Raw genomic sequence first — 15,794 nt, forward strand, 5'->3', positions numbered from 1 at the left:
AGAAATGAATTAGTATTCTGATGATCAGAAAAATATTTTTATATTCTTAAAACATTTAGCCTCATGGCATGGAAGGAGATGCATAGAATATGTTGAATAGTAGGACAAGGCTATAATTCCCACCATAAAGCAGAGATACTTATTCCTACAGTAATATTATGAGAAGAAAATAAGAAATAAAGGCATTTGATTTTTGGCAGAGAGGTGGTTAATTTTATATGTCAACTTGGCTAGGCTATAGTATAGGGTGATTTAATCAGAAATAGTCTAGGTGCTGGGAAAGCATTTTATAGATGTAGTTAACATCTATAATTAGTTGACTTTAAGTAATGACTGTGGGCCTCATCCAATTAAAGGCCATAAGAGCAAAACCTGAGATTTTCTAAAACAGAATTTCTGTTCAAGAATGTAAGTATCAACTTCTGTCTGAGTTTCCAGACTGCTGGCCTTCAGATTTCACATTTACCAAACCCCACGATCATATGAGCCAATTCCATAAAATCTCTCTCCAGACAACACACACACACACACACACACACACACACACACACACACACACACACACACACACACTTCCTGCTATGGTTCTTCTTCTCTGAAAAACCCTGACTGATACAGAGGGTACCGCTCAGTGAGTATGGATGTGTTCCCCTGCATTTTCCCAGCCTTCCTTAGTTTGATGCCAAGTGATCAGACTGGACGATAGGCTGTGAGCAGTAGTGACTATGTCATATTTCATTAAAGCCACTGAGGAGCCAGGATGCCTTCTTCTCTCCCATCCCAGACTGGGAGAACCTTGGAAACTATGTGCCCAAATAATATACCTATGCCTTAAAAGAAGGCAGCCAACTAGTATTGGACTGTGATATGAACAAAATTAAATCTCTGTTGTGTTAAGTAACTGAAATTTCAAATTTTGTTATTTCATCAGAGTTTATCCTACCTTGAATAATACACTATCTAAACAGAAAAAAAATCAGATCATGGGCATATTAATCAGAAGTCTTTTGGTTGTAAGTGAATGAAAATCCATCTCAATCCATTTTTAAAAAAGAAAAGGAATTGAATGGTTTATATAACTGAATGGTTCAAGAGTAGGTCTTCAGAGTTAGTCATAGCTAAATCCAAAGAATCAAAAACTGTCATCAGGATTTGGGTTTCACTCTTAGCCTAATTTACACTTTTACTCTTTTTTTGTACCAACACAGTCTAGAGGATGATTCTGATTCACCTGACTGGGTTATGTCCCTTACTCTGAACCATTCACTGTGAATGGGTCATGCAATAAACTCAATGGTTAAGTTTACTCATATTCTTATTCTTAGAAATGGGGTGATTGGGGGACAGGTAAGATCAGCCCCATTCATATCACAAGGACTGAAGATAGGGTAGGGGAGATTCTCCAAAGGAAAACTGTGCTGCTGTGACCAGAGTTGAAAGGAGGTCAGACAGGCAAAAACAATAGAGTTCCATTGTAGGGGAGTAGAAGTCTTTATGTCTCATGTATTTCAAGAAGGGAAGCTGGGTTGCATATATAGAAACACAAACGTGTTTGCTGATCATGTTTTTTAAAATTGAAGTATTTTGGTGAATAAGTGGTAAGCTGGCTGTGTAACTGACAATAGGGAGAGTAGTTGCAATGTGATAATTCACTTTAATCAAAGATAAAAGAGATAATTTGTCCCATCACATCAAGACCATGTATATCAATAATACATCTATCAGTGTACAGAAGATGTCACATCAGATTGAAAGCAATTGAAGTGATATTACATCTCTCAAGAAATAAAAGCCAAGGGCAGGCTATTCCATATTGAAATCACACCACAATTATTCATTATTTAGATAATAATGACACATTTAGAACCTGTTCAGAGAGCAATTAAGCTGACTGTTCAGCCACATCCTAATCTATTTTATATGTGAATAAAACTAGTCAAGTAGAAAACTGTGATTCAAATAGAAAGCTCCTTGTTTCTCAGTTATATTATTTATATGTGATAAGTTGCTAGATGACTTAAGGTAATTATTGATTGTATAGAGATTATAAAGCACATATATAGGGGTGTATGTGTATCCATCCATTATTGACCTAGTTTTGTGATATATATATATCCATAATTAATAAGTATAAATAAAACTGAATATTAGCACAATTATAAATCTTTTGTATATATAATAACACACTGAATATTTGCTAAAGATTTTAAAATTTTATGTAAGAAATTATTCTCTCATTTAAGAAGTTTAGAGAACTGTTTAATCAGCAATTGGAATTGGGTGCCATGAAGTAGAAAAAGTATTCAAAAAACTTTTTTCCCCTTCCTTTCCCTTTGCTCTTTCTTTTTTTAAACAAAGAAATTGACTATAAATATAGAAAGTAAGAGTCTAGTAAAAGACTGAAAGAACAGTGAAATTTGGTACATGTTAATTTCCTGCCAAGTTTCAGGGTTATGTTCCTGAATTTTAATGGGCATGACAAAACTGGAGTTGGTAGGATCAAGGTCTCATAGAAGTTTGGAAATCAACAGAAATTTGGTAAATATTGCAATATATAACAAAATGGAGACATAAATATAACAAATTATAAATAAAAGTTAAAAAAGCAGCTGCTTTCAAAACAAACCATAAGCCAAAGCTATGAAAAACTTGCACTAATAGATAATTCTTTTCCTGAATTACTTTCTTCAAGAAATTTGCTGTGATGTTTTGATCTGCTGTGGCAGATTCTTTCCCAAGTTTTGTAATCAATGTCACTGCACCTCTATTCAAAGTATGTTGATCTAAGTACCTGCACTGTCCTGGGCATATTACAGGCATTTCTTATTTATTTATTTATTTTTTTGGTGTGGTACGCGGGCTTCTCAGTGTTGTGGCCTCTCCCGTTGCGGAGCACAGGCTCTGGACGCGCAGGCTCAGCGGCCATGGCCCACGGGCCCAGCCGCTCCGTGGCATGTGGGATCTTCCCGGACCGGGGCACGAACCCGTGTCCCCTGCATCGGCAGGTGGACTCTCAACCACTGCACCACCAGGGAAGCCCTACAGGCATTTCTTAAACTCACAGAGTTTAGGAAACTTTCTTGAAGAAGTGAGAAGACACTTATATGTGGAACCTTAAAAAAAAAAAAATCAAGCTTATAGTTACAGAGAACAGATAGGTGGTTGCCAGAGGCGGTGGGTAGGGATGGGTGAAATGAGTGAAGGGAGTCAAAAGGTACAAACTTCAAGTTGTAGAATAAATGTCATGGAGATGTAATGTACAACATGGCAACTACAGTTAGTAATACTGTGTTGTGTATTTGAAATTTGCTAAGAGAGTAGATCTTAAAAGTTCTCATCACAAGGAAAAGAATTCTCTATGTATAATGATGGATAACTAGACTTATTGTGGTGATCATTTCATAGTGTGTACAAATATTGAATCATTATGTTGTACACCTGAAACTAATATAATGTATGCCAATTGTATCTCAATATAAAAAACATTTTTAAAAGGCAAAGAAAAAAAAAGTGAGAGGAATTCAGATCTGCCTGACTACATCTATCCCATCTACAGTTTCTCAGTCTGCTGCAAAGCACACATCAGGCTTTTATGGTGGTGCCACCCTGTTCCTGATGATACTCTAGTCATTCCTCCCTAACATGCATAGGGGCCGCATGGAGCACTCTCAGCCAGCTGATTTCTCGTCCCCTACAGAGATCCATATACTATAGCATGAATTATGCTTCTTGATATTAAATCACCTTGGCTCACAGGAATAAGAAGACCTAGGTTAGTATTTCAGCTCTCTCATACCAGTTACATGATCTTGGACAAATGGCTTAAAGTATTAGTACCTCAATCCTCATTCTTTATCACTCTCATTGACTCATGAGATCTTCTGACCTCTTTTCCCAGCTTTGTGGAATTTTAGTGATGCCAGTGAATATGAACCTATTTTAAATTATCTTGTATTCTTCTGTTGTTTTTTAGTTCTTGTGTATTAGGTTTGATTTTGCTCTGCAATTCTTGGGGACCAATATACAACATTTTTTCATAGCTTAAATGTGAATTTGAACCCCCTACTTTAGTCTGATCTTTTTTTGGGGGGGAGGGTAAGGGTGGTAGACCACTACCTCTTTTTAATGTTGTGCAAACATTCACCTGTTTGAAAAATGGGAGAAGATCCTGGTTCTTAGTCCATTGTGTTGGTTGTCATTAATATTCTTTCTATGAAAGGATACTGCTGGGAGGATCTGCATCTCTACCATTATTCAGGCACTGCTTCTCCTGAAGGATTCAGATGCCTTCACATCAGTTTTCAGTACTGACCTCAGGCTTAGCCACAGAGACTCTCTTCTTTGTGAAGAAGAGTCAGGATTCCACAGATGTCCAAAAGCCTTCTATACTCCCTAGTCTCTGGAGCTGGGAGAAAGGGTTTGTGAATGCTCACTAGATATGAAAATTCTGAAGTCCCCCTGTGCCTTCACTAGTCCCCCAGAATCTATTCTTTCTTTTCCAGGATGAGCTTTTTTAAAACATTACTCCAAGCACTGCCTCCTTCCCCTCTCTCCACTGAGATTACCCAACCTAGTGTCCCAAATAAAAGCCTAAAAATGACTTGTCTCCTTGGTACCAGACAATACCTGTTTCTACCTCTGGAACCCAAAGCTGTCAACAAGCCCTAGAAGTTAAGGGAAATCAGAAAACAGTGCTTGGAGTTCCTATTTCTAAGGGTCTGGGTAACCATAATGAAATGAAATTTTGCATTTCTTCTGAGAATCTCATATAGGAGTGTGAATAAGAGAGAAATTATCTCAATAAATTACCCTGCAACATTTTTCTTCGTGTATATTTTAAATGGGTGTCAATTTAAATATCTGGAGTAAGGATGGTGAATGCATGACTTGCAGCCACTGCTTTCTCCCTCACCCATGGCAGATATAGCTAATTAATCATTTCTGTCTGTGGTCTACAGTTGCTTGTTAATTGTCAACATAATGGGTGAGACAGCCAGTATTAATGAATTTGAATCAGAAATTGAAATTAGAATACGCTTACCATCTGTTCCCTAAAGGTTGTATAATGTGGAAAATTCTGAAATTTAGTGATGTTGTCAGTGGGGTGGGATGGAGTGGAAAGATGAAGAGTGGAGAAGAAGGAGAGAAGGGATGATTGATTGAAGCTGTGTTTCAGAGAGGCCATATGGAGCATATATTCCATGTGAGCCCACCTTCAGCCTAGGATTTGCTCTTCAGCCTTGGTTCTGAGCACCTTTATATTGTGAGTTCAGGAAAAACCAGGCTTTGGGAGATAGATATATTCTGAAGAAACTGAGTCATTAATCTTGAAAATTACATGGTTAAAAATGAAATTTCTAGAGAAGAAGTCTAGAAAACACATGTTTAGTGGTCTACCTAGTCTTTTACCTGCGACAGACTTCCTATGAAACCAAATTAATATCAGAAAGTTAATAAAACAATTTAAAGAAAATAAAGAGCTGGATGTTCCTAAAGAATAATGGCTTTAGGATAAGATAGTGTACGGACCCATCAGCAAAGTAAGAATGTATGTGATGAACAGATCAGCGAACTAACATTGTGGATGGCCTAGTATATTAGAGTTCTCCAGAGAAACAGAACCAATAGGATATGTACTTTATATGATAAAATATAATAAAAATAGATTTATTATAAGGAATTGGTTCACAAGATTATGGAGGCTGACAAGTCCCAAGATCTACAGAGTGAGTCAGCAAGTTGGAGACCCAGGTGATCTTATGGTGTTGTTCCAATATGAGGATGGCAGACTTCAGACCAAGGAAGAGCTGAGGTTTCAGTTTGAGTCTGATGGCAGAAAAAAGTCGGTGTTCCAGCTTGAAGGCAGTCAGGCAGGAGGAATTCTCTCTTTCTGGGGGAGGATCATCCTTTCTGTTATCAGGCCTTCAGTGGGTTGGATGAGCCCTCCCTGCTCCCAGCTCCAGTCCACCCCGACCCACCCATATTAGGGAGGGCTTTACTCAGACTATTGATTTAAATGTTAACCTCACCCCGAAACACTCTCACAGAAACACCCAGAAAAGTGTGACCAAATATCTGGCATCCTGTGGCCCAATTTGACACAAAAAGTTAACTGTTACACCTGGGAACTCTTTTTCCTGAAAGGGCTGAACTGGAGACAAAGGAATTTTTACCCTTTGAGTTCAGTTTTTTAAAATGTCATACAGACTGAAGTTTATTTTCTATGAGTTATATATATATTTTTTCGTTTCCATGAAAGGATTTTAGTAGACTATACAGATTCACTAGCATTACAATTAAAAAACGTTATTTCAAGGTGTTATTTATCCAGATAACCAATACTCATTTAATAAAAGCATATTCAATTCTAGTTTAGAAGATGATATTATCTTAACTAATTCCAAGAGATCAGCCCATTTCAGCCTAAAAACACCATTGCGTTAATCATATATTTGCAACTTATTTATTTTAAGGTCTCATGTACATCTGATTTATGTTATTTAATGTGTATCAGAAATCCACACACAGGCACACTTTATGCACACATTTAAACCATGCAATAAATTTAAAAGTAAAATTCCCTTTTAGAATTTTCCATGTATCTGTATTACTCCTTTATGCCTATTCTCCCTTTTCTCCATTTTTTTTTGAATGGCATTTGAAAACTAACTTCAGATACTTTGTAAGCATTCCTTAGATTTTTGGCTTTTTTCCCCTTTATTTTCTAACGTTAAAGACAAGCAGCTGAGAGAAAACAGAACCAAATTTGGTTTGCCCTAATACAAATTTCAACTATTTATATTCCACAGTTACCAACCAAACTTACTTTTAAGAAACTATTAACAACTTTAGCCACAATCTAAATTTTATCATATCAGCAAACGCTATAAGCTCTTAAATCAAAAGTAATTATACAGAGTAAAATCTAGTTTAGTGGGCATGTGAATCTATAATATAACAAAAATCACAGGATAATCCTCATTTTTTTCCAATTTTTTTCTGGAAAATGCATTATAAACACATTGCATTTTCCCACAGGAACCTAAAATTGCAGTTGCATTCCTGCTCAGTTAACTCATCATTAAATAAGTCATGGTTGTGACTAGCAACACATTATGAAAGCAAAGATAAAATGATAAACCTACAATAAACTTAATAAAATTATAAGTGCTATAGAATTAGAAAAATGTTCTTCTTTCTCTATATATTTGAGATTCTACTGAAAAAATTCTACTCAACTTTGAAATGTTGGCGAGTAACTTTAAAATGTTAAACACACACACACCCCACTATGTGGTCAAAGAAAACATGGATATGGACCCTGTTGGGCATCAGTTCGTAGCCTTTCTTACAATTCAACTTTTGGCTTGAAGGAACGAAATGATACTTAGAGAAGAAGAAATTATTTAACTTAGAGAAGTTAAATAATTTGTCCATGATTACACAGCAAGTCAGAATACATGTCAGGACTAAAACCCAGTCGTTTTGAATTTAGTTAACATTCCTTCTGCGTCACAGAAGGAACACAGATGCGCTTTGAAAATTTGGTAAGACTGTGAGAAAAGAGGGCGTTCCCGGTTGACTGGACCCCAAGGGCAGTGCTTCAAGTATCCCGCAGTCAGGGAAGCTAGGCGATTCTAAAGTGTGAGCCGGAAAGCGCACCTCGGGCCTCTGAGCGGGGGGAACCAACCTCGCATTCGCCTGTAGGCGGCGCCGCAGAGCGGCCGGCAGGTTAAGGGCTAGGAATCACGACCTCTGCTCTAGACTCCTTTTTAATTCATTTATTTAAACGTATTCGTTTCGTAGCTGCTATATTCTACATACTATGTGAATATAAATGTAAAGACATGTTTTCTGACATCCAGAAATGGAAAAAAACATAACATCTGACGTAGATAAAATGAAGATGCTAACTAAAACAGCAACAAAACAGTTCAACGGTAATGTTGATTGCCTTCTTAGAATTTAGCTGAGCTTTGGGAACTGTTTGGAATGAGCCAGGAGGCTTAAAAACTGTCCAGGGAAGTTTTACTGGTGATTTGTTTCTGATGAATTTCCTTGTAGCAAGCAGAAACATTTAAAATTATGCTGCTAACCTTCCGTAAGCTCAATATTATGTTTGTCCTTTTAAAATTTAGACACTGGAGCATTTAAATAATTAAAGGCATCATTAAGCACTTCAGTCATGATGGGTTGAAGGGAGATGCCTTCTTACTCATCTTCTTTGTGTTCTATTTTTAGGCCTCTTCTTCTGTACACCCACTCCAAACAAGATGGACAGCTTTGAAAGGGAAAAGTTCTGGGAGGATTCCTTCAGGGAGAGACAGGCAGCACCCCCCTAAGTCATAACACAAACTGTTTGGCAACACAGGACTTTCTATATCATTAGCTGAGAGGCCTACCTCCTTCTTTTCCTCCCCTTCCAAGCCTGGAGCAGATTGTTAGACCAACCTTTTATGGAAAGTATAGACTAAATGGGTCAAAGTGGTGAGAAATGAAGTTCAGGTGTCAATTTGGCAGATTTGAATGAGCAAAGATACCCAATGTACTGGACAAAAAGGAAAATTGTATCTGGTATTATTTCCTAGTTGACAACTGTAATTATTCAGATTTCCCACTATAAACCTCATGGACCCCCTATTTTTTTTTTTTTTTTTTTTTTTTTTTTTTGCGGTACACGGGCCTCTCACTGTTGTGGCCTCTCCCTTTGCGGAGCACAGGCTCCAGACGTGCAGGTCCAGCGGCCATGGCTCACGGGCCCAGCCGCTCCGCGGCATGTGGGATCTTCCCGGACCGGGGCACGAACCCGTGTCCCCTGCATCGGCAGGCAGACTCTCAACCACTGCACCACCAGGGAAGCCCAACCCTCTATTTTTAAAAACAGGAATTTTTCTTTATCTATTTTTAATAGGCTTTTCTACTGTAGTGCACCATACCTCATAATTACTGAGTCTGTGCTACTATCTACTCATGTGTTGATTTTAGATAAACTTAGACATCTGGTAATTTTTGTTTTAGATAAATAACTAATAGTTCCTCTTATTTTTTTTGATATTTGAGAAATATCTAGTTTCTTGATGCAAATTTTAGTTTTCCAAATGAATTAACCACAAGCCATATCCTCTAATATACATGTAAAACTGAACTGTCCTCATTAGATGATCTTTTTTTCTGGATGGTATTAATATACTCAGTGATTTGAATCCCGGCTCTGCCACTTGCTAGCTGTGTGACCTTAGGCCAGTTATTTAATGTCTACATGCCTCAGTTTCTTCAACTGAAAATGGTGATGATAGTAATAACAATTCCTCGTAAATGTGTTATAAGAATCAAATGAGTTCTTGATAAAACATCTAAATGGTGCCAAATCTAAATGGTGCCATCTAAATGGTGCCAAATATATAATGAAATATGCATGTTTCTTAAATAAATAAAATACTTATCCCTCTTTTAAATGTATATGCAAATCCTACCTAACTTCAGACTTCATTTCAACTGATAGACTATTTACCTTCTTCTCCTCGTCTTCATTTCTCTTCTCCTCCCTATACTCATTTTAGGCTTCAGGAGAACAAAATTAGAAATTACCTAAAAAGACTGCCCTGTGTGTGCCACTTTTCAAAACTGAAATTGCAGATTTTATTAGCATACTTTTGGAAGCAAGTAACAGAAAATGCAGTTCAATCCCCCTCATTAAAATTGGCCCACAAAGTAACAGACAAAAGCAGGATGGGTTTCACGTCTGGCTTTGTGAGTACAGTTCTTTTTCTCTGTGGTTTCCTTGGCGTTGTTGCTATTAGTATGATGGGCTTTTGCTTAGGCTGACTTGCCTCATGGTGGCAAAAATGCCTTTTGAGCCTTGAGTTTCTTGGCTCCATATAATGGAGCATATGCAAAATGACAGGAATCTTTTTTGCTTTTGCTTCATGACTTACTGGCCCATATCAGGTTACAAGCTAATTCCTGAACCAATTTTTGAGGCTGGGAGACCACCATGAACTAATTGGATTAGCTGAACCAATCTCTCTAATATGGGGAATGGGATTACTCTTAGATAAATGAGGCCCAATTCTGTGCTAGGGTCTATCAACTTCCTTTTTAAACTGTTGATAATGGGGGGAGGAGTCGTTGCCTGAGTAAGAGTGGGATTGTGTTAGAAAAGAGGAAGGAGGAATGGATACTGAGTAGACAACTATTGATGTCTACCACACAGGTTATGTTCCCTATAGGAGGAGTTTAGAAATGCATCAGTGTCAGTAATGCATGTCTGAATGAGTAAACAGTTGTGGCTGGTGTACCTTCAAATTCCATAAAGTGGTCTTTTAAATTGTATACATCATTTTTAGGATTTGTTTGGTTATTAGACCAGGCATACTTAAGACAACATAATCAATCTTGTCTGTCCATGGTGCTGACTCTGGCACCAGGGCTGCACACATCCAACTGTAGTTTCTGAGCTTAGTTTTTAAAATTTAATTGTAGTATTGAATGTTTTTCTTTGGAAATAATTTAAAATTTGTATAAAATTTGCAAGAATAGTACAATGAACTTTTTTGGTCTGAACTATTTGAAACAAAGTTACTGACATGATGCCTGTTACACTCCAATACTTAATGTATAAATCCAAAAGCAAGGACATGTTCCAACCTAAACACCACATAATCATCAAAATCAGGAAATTAACATCACTACATTATTTCCAGCTAGTTGCTTACCCTATTCATGTTTCAGCAATTGTTCCAATAATATGCTTTACAATAAAAAAAATTCAAAGATCATGTGTTGCGTTTAGTTGTCTTTTCTCTTTTTTTTTTTTTTGCGGTACGTGGGCCTCTCACTGTTGTGGCCTCTCCTGTTGCGGAGCACAGGCTCAGCGGCCATGGCTCACAGGCCCAGCCACTCCGCGGCATGCGGGATCCTCCCACACCGCAGCATGAACCCGTGTCCCCTACATCAGCAGGCAGACTCTCAACCACTGCGCCACCAGGGAAGCCCTCATTTCTCTTTAATCTCCTTCAATCTTGAATCTCAGTCATGCTTGACTTTTTTGACCTTTACAGGCCAGTTAGAATACTCCTCAATTTGAGTATGTCTGATGTTTCCTCATGATTAGATTCAGATTTTGTGTATGAGGCAGGAATATCACAGAAAACAGAAGCAACATGTTCTTTTTATTGCATTCTATCAAGTAGTCTATGAGTTTAATTTGTTCCATTATTGGTGATGTTTACTTTGAATCCTTGATTGAGGTGGTATCTGTCTGGTTTCTCCATTGTGTAGTTGCTTGAGTCTCTTTATATTAGTAAGTGTTTGAGAAGCATTTCTATGCAAGATTGGACTTTAGGGCTAGCTTAATGTAATTCTTTTCTTTTGGAATTTCTTTAGTTCTTTTAATATGTAACTATCTCATTTTTTTTTTCTTTTCATTTTCTTTATATATATATATTTTTTCCTTCTATTTTTTTTTTTACAAATTTAATCAGTTATACATATACATATGTTCCCATATCCCCTCCCTTTTGCGTCTTCCTCCCACCCTCCCTATCCCACCCTTCCAGGCGGTCACAGAGAACCGAGCTGATCTCCCTGTGCTATGCGGCTGCTTCCCACTAGCTATCTACCTTACGTTTGGTAGTGTATATATGTCCATGCCGCTCTTTCACTTTGTCACAGCTTACCCTTCCCCCTCCCCATATCCTCAAGTCCATGCTCTAGTAGGTCTGTGTCTTTATTCCTGTCTTACGCCTATGTTCTTCATGACATTTTTTTCTTAAATTCCATATATATGTGTCAGCATACAGTATTTGTCTTTCTCTTTCTGACTTACTTCACTCTGTATGACAGACTCTAGGTCCATCCACCTCATTACAAATAGCTCAATTTCATTTCTTTTTATGGCTGAATAATATTCCATTGTATATATGTGCCACATCTTCTTTACCCATTCATCCGATGATGAACACTTAGGTTGTTTCCATCTCCGGGCTATTGTAAATAGGGCTGCTATGAACATTTTGGTACATGTCTCTTTTTGAATTATGGTTTCCTCAGGGTATATGCCCAGTAGTGGGATTGCTGGGTCATATGGTAGTTCTATTTGTAGTTTTTTAAGGAACCTCCATACCGTTCTCCATAGTGGCTGTACCAATTCACATTCCCACCAGCAGTGCAAGAGTGTTCCCTTTTTTCCACACCCTCTCCAGCATTTATTGTTTCTAGATTTTTTGATGATGGCCATTCTGACTGGTGTGAGATGATATCTCATTGTAGTTTTGATTTGCATTTCTCTAATGAGTAAAGATGTTGAGCATCCTTTCATGTGTTTGTTGGCTGTCTGTATATCTTCTGTGGAGAAATGTCTATTTAGGTCTTCTGCCCATTTTTGGATTGGGTTGTTTGTTTTTTTGCTATTGAGCTGCATGAGCTGCTTATAAATTTTGGAGATTAATCCTTTGTCAGTTGCTTCATTTGCAAATATTTTCTCCCATTCTGAGGGTTGTCTTTTCGTCTTGTTTATGGTTTCCTTTGCTGTGCAAAAGCTTTGAAGTTTCATTAGGTCCCATGTGTTTATTTTTGTCTTTATTTCCATTTCTCTAGGAGGTGGGTCAAAAAGGATCTTGCTGTGACTTATGTCATAGAGTGTTCTGCCTATGTTTTCCTCTAGGAGTTTGATAGTGTCTGGCCTTACATTTAGGTCTTTAATCCATTTTGAGCTAATTTTTGTGTATGGTGTTAGGGAGTGATCTAATCTCATACTTTTACATGTCCCTGTCCAGTTTTCCCAGCACCACTTATTGAAGAGACTGTCCTTTCTCCACTGTACATTCCTGCCTCCTTTATCAAAGATAAGGTGACCATATGTCCGTGGGTTTATCTCTGGGCTTTCTATCCTGTTCCATTGATCTATCTTTCTGTTTTTGTGCCAGTACCATACTGTCTTGATTACTGTAGCTTTGTAGTATAGTCTGAAGTCAGGGAGCCTGATTCCTCCAGCTCCGTTTTTTGTTCTCAAGATTGCTTTGGCTATTCGGGGTCTTTTGTGTTTCCATACAAATTGTGAAATTTTTTGTTCTAGTTCTGTGAAAAATGCCATTGGTAGTTTGATAGGGATTGCATTGAATCTGTAGATTGCTTTGGGTAGTAGAGTCATTTTCACAATGTTGATTCTTCCAATCCAAGAACATGGTACATCTCTCCATCTATTTGTATCATCTTTAATTTCTTTCATCAGTGTCTTATAATTTTCTGCATACAGGTCTTTTGTCTCCTTAGGTAGGTTTATTCCTAGATATTTTATTCTTCTTGTTGCAGTGGTAAATGGGAGTATTTCCTTGATTTCACTTTCAGATTTTTCATCATTAGTATATAGGAATGCCAGAGATTTCTGTGCATTAATTTTGTATCCTGCAACTTTACCAAATTCATTGATTAGCTCTAGTAGTTTTCTGGTAGCATCTTTAGGATTCTCTATGTATAGTATCATGTCATCTGCAAACAGTGACAGCTTTACTTCTTCTTTTCCGATTTGGATTCCTTTTATTTCCTTTTCTTCTCTGATTGCTGTGGCTAAAACTTCCAAAACTATGTTGAATAAGAGTGGTGAGAGTGGGCAACCTTGTCTTGTTCCTGATCTTAGTGGAAATGGTTTCAGTTTTTCACCATTGAGGACGATGCTGGCTGTGGGTTTGTCATATATGGCCTTTATTATGTTGAGGAAAGTTCCCTCTATGCCTACTTTCTGCAGGGTTTTTATCATAAATGGGTGTTGAATTTTGTCAAAAGCTTTCTCTGCATCTATTGAGATGATCATATGGTTTTTCTCCTTTAGTTTGTTAATATGGTGTATCACATTGATTGATTTGCGTATATTGAAGAATCCTTGCATTCCTGGAATAAACCCCACTTGATCATGGTGTATGATCCTTTTAATGTGCTGTTGGATTCTGTTTGCTAGTATTTTGTTGAGGATTTTTGCATCTATGTTCATCAGTGATATTGGCCTGTAGTTTTCTTTCTTTGTGACATCCTTGTCTGGTTTTGGTATCAAGGTGATGGTGGCCTCATAGAATGAGTTTGGGAGTTTTCCTCCCTCTGCTATATTTTGGAAGAGTTTGAGAAGGATAGGTGTTAGTTCTTCTCTAAATGCTTGATAGAATTCGCCTGTGAAGCCATCTGGTCCTGGGCTTTTGATTTTTGGAAGATTTTTCATCACAGTTTCAATTTCAGTGCTTGTGATTGGTCTGTTCATATTTTCTATTTCTTCCTGATTCAGTCTTGGCAGGTTGTGCATTTCTAAGAATTTGTCCATTTCTTCCAGGTTGTCCATTTTATTGGCATAGAGTTGCTTATAGTAATCTCTCATGATCTTTTGTATTTCTTCAGTGTCAGTTGTTACTTCTCCTTTTTCATTTCTAATTCTATTGATTTGAGTCTTCTCCCTTCTTTTCTTGATGAGTCTGGCTAATGGTTTGTCAATTTTGTTTATCTTCTCAAAGAACCAGCTTTTAGTTTTATTGATCTTTGCTATCGTTTCCTTCATTTCTTTTTCATTTATTTTTGATCTGATTTTTATGATTTCTTTCCTTCTGCTAACTTTGGGATGTTTTTGTTCTTCTTTCTCTAATTGCTTTAGGTGCAAGGTTAGGTTGTTTATTCGAGATATTTCCTGTTTCTTAAGGTGGGATTGTATTGCCATAAACTTCCCTCTTAGAACTGCTTTTGCTGCATCCCATAGGTTTTGGGTCGTCGTGTCTCCATTGTCATTTGTTTCTAGGTATTTTTTAATTTCCGCTTTGATTTCTTCAGTGATCACTTCGTTATTAAGTAGTGTATTGTTTAGCCTCCATGTGTTTGTATGTTTTACAGCTCTTTTCCTGTAATTGATATCTAGTCTCATAGCATTGTGGTCGGAAAAGATACTTGATACAATTTCAATTTTCTTAAATTTACCAAGGCTTGATTTGTGACCCAAGATATGATCTATCCTGGAGAATGTTCCATGAGCACTTGAGAAAAATGTGTATTCTGTTGTTTTTGGATGGAATGTCCTATAAATATCAATTAAGTCCATCTTGTTTAATGTATCATTTAAAGCTTGTGTTTCCTTATTTATTTTCATTTTGGATGACCTGTCCATTGGTGAAAGTGGGGTGTTAAAGTCCCCTACTATGATTGTGTTACTGTCGATTTCCCCTTTTATGGCTGTTAATATTTCCCTTATGTATTGAGGTGCTCCTATGTTTGGTGCATAAATATTTACAATTGTTATATCTTCTTCTTGGATCGATCCCTTGATCATTATGTAGTGTCCTTCTTTGTCTCTTCTAGTAGTCTTTATTTTAAAGTCTATTTTGTCTGATATGAGAATTGCCACTCCAGCTTTCTTTTGGTTTCCATTTGCATGGAATATCTTTTTCCATCCCCTTACTTTCAATCTGTATGTGTCTGTAGGTCTGAAGTGGGTCTCTTTTAGACAGCATATATATGGGTCTTGTTTTTGTATCCATTCAGCCAGTCTGTGTCTTTTGGTGGGAGCATTTAGTCCATTTACATTTAAGGTAATTATTGATATGTATGTTCCTATTCCCATTTTCTTAATTGTTTTGGGTTCGTTATTGTAGTTCTTTTCCTTCTGTTGTGTTTCTTGCCTAGAGAAGTTGCTTTAGCATTTGTTGTAAAGCTGGTTTGGTGGTGCTGAATTCTCTCAGCTTTTGCTTGACTGTAAACGTTTTAATTTCTCCATCAAATCTGAATGAGATCCTTGCTGGGTAGAGTAATCTTGGTTGCAGGTTTTT

Source organism: Mesoplodon densirostris, chromosome 3 (assembly GCF_025265405.1).
Source record: "Mesoplodon densirostris isolate mMesDen1 chromosome 3, mMesDen1 primary haplotype, whole genome shotgun sequence".
Classification (NCBI taxonomy): domain Eukaryota; kingdom Metazoa; phylum Chordata; class Mammalia; order Artiodactyla; family Ziphiidae; genus Mesoplodon; species Mesoplodon densirostris.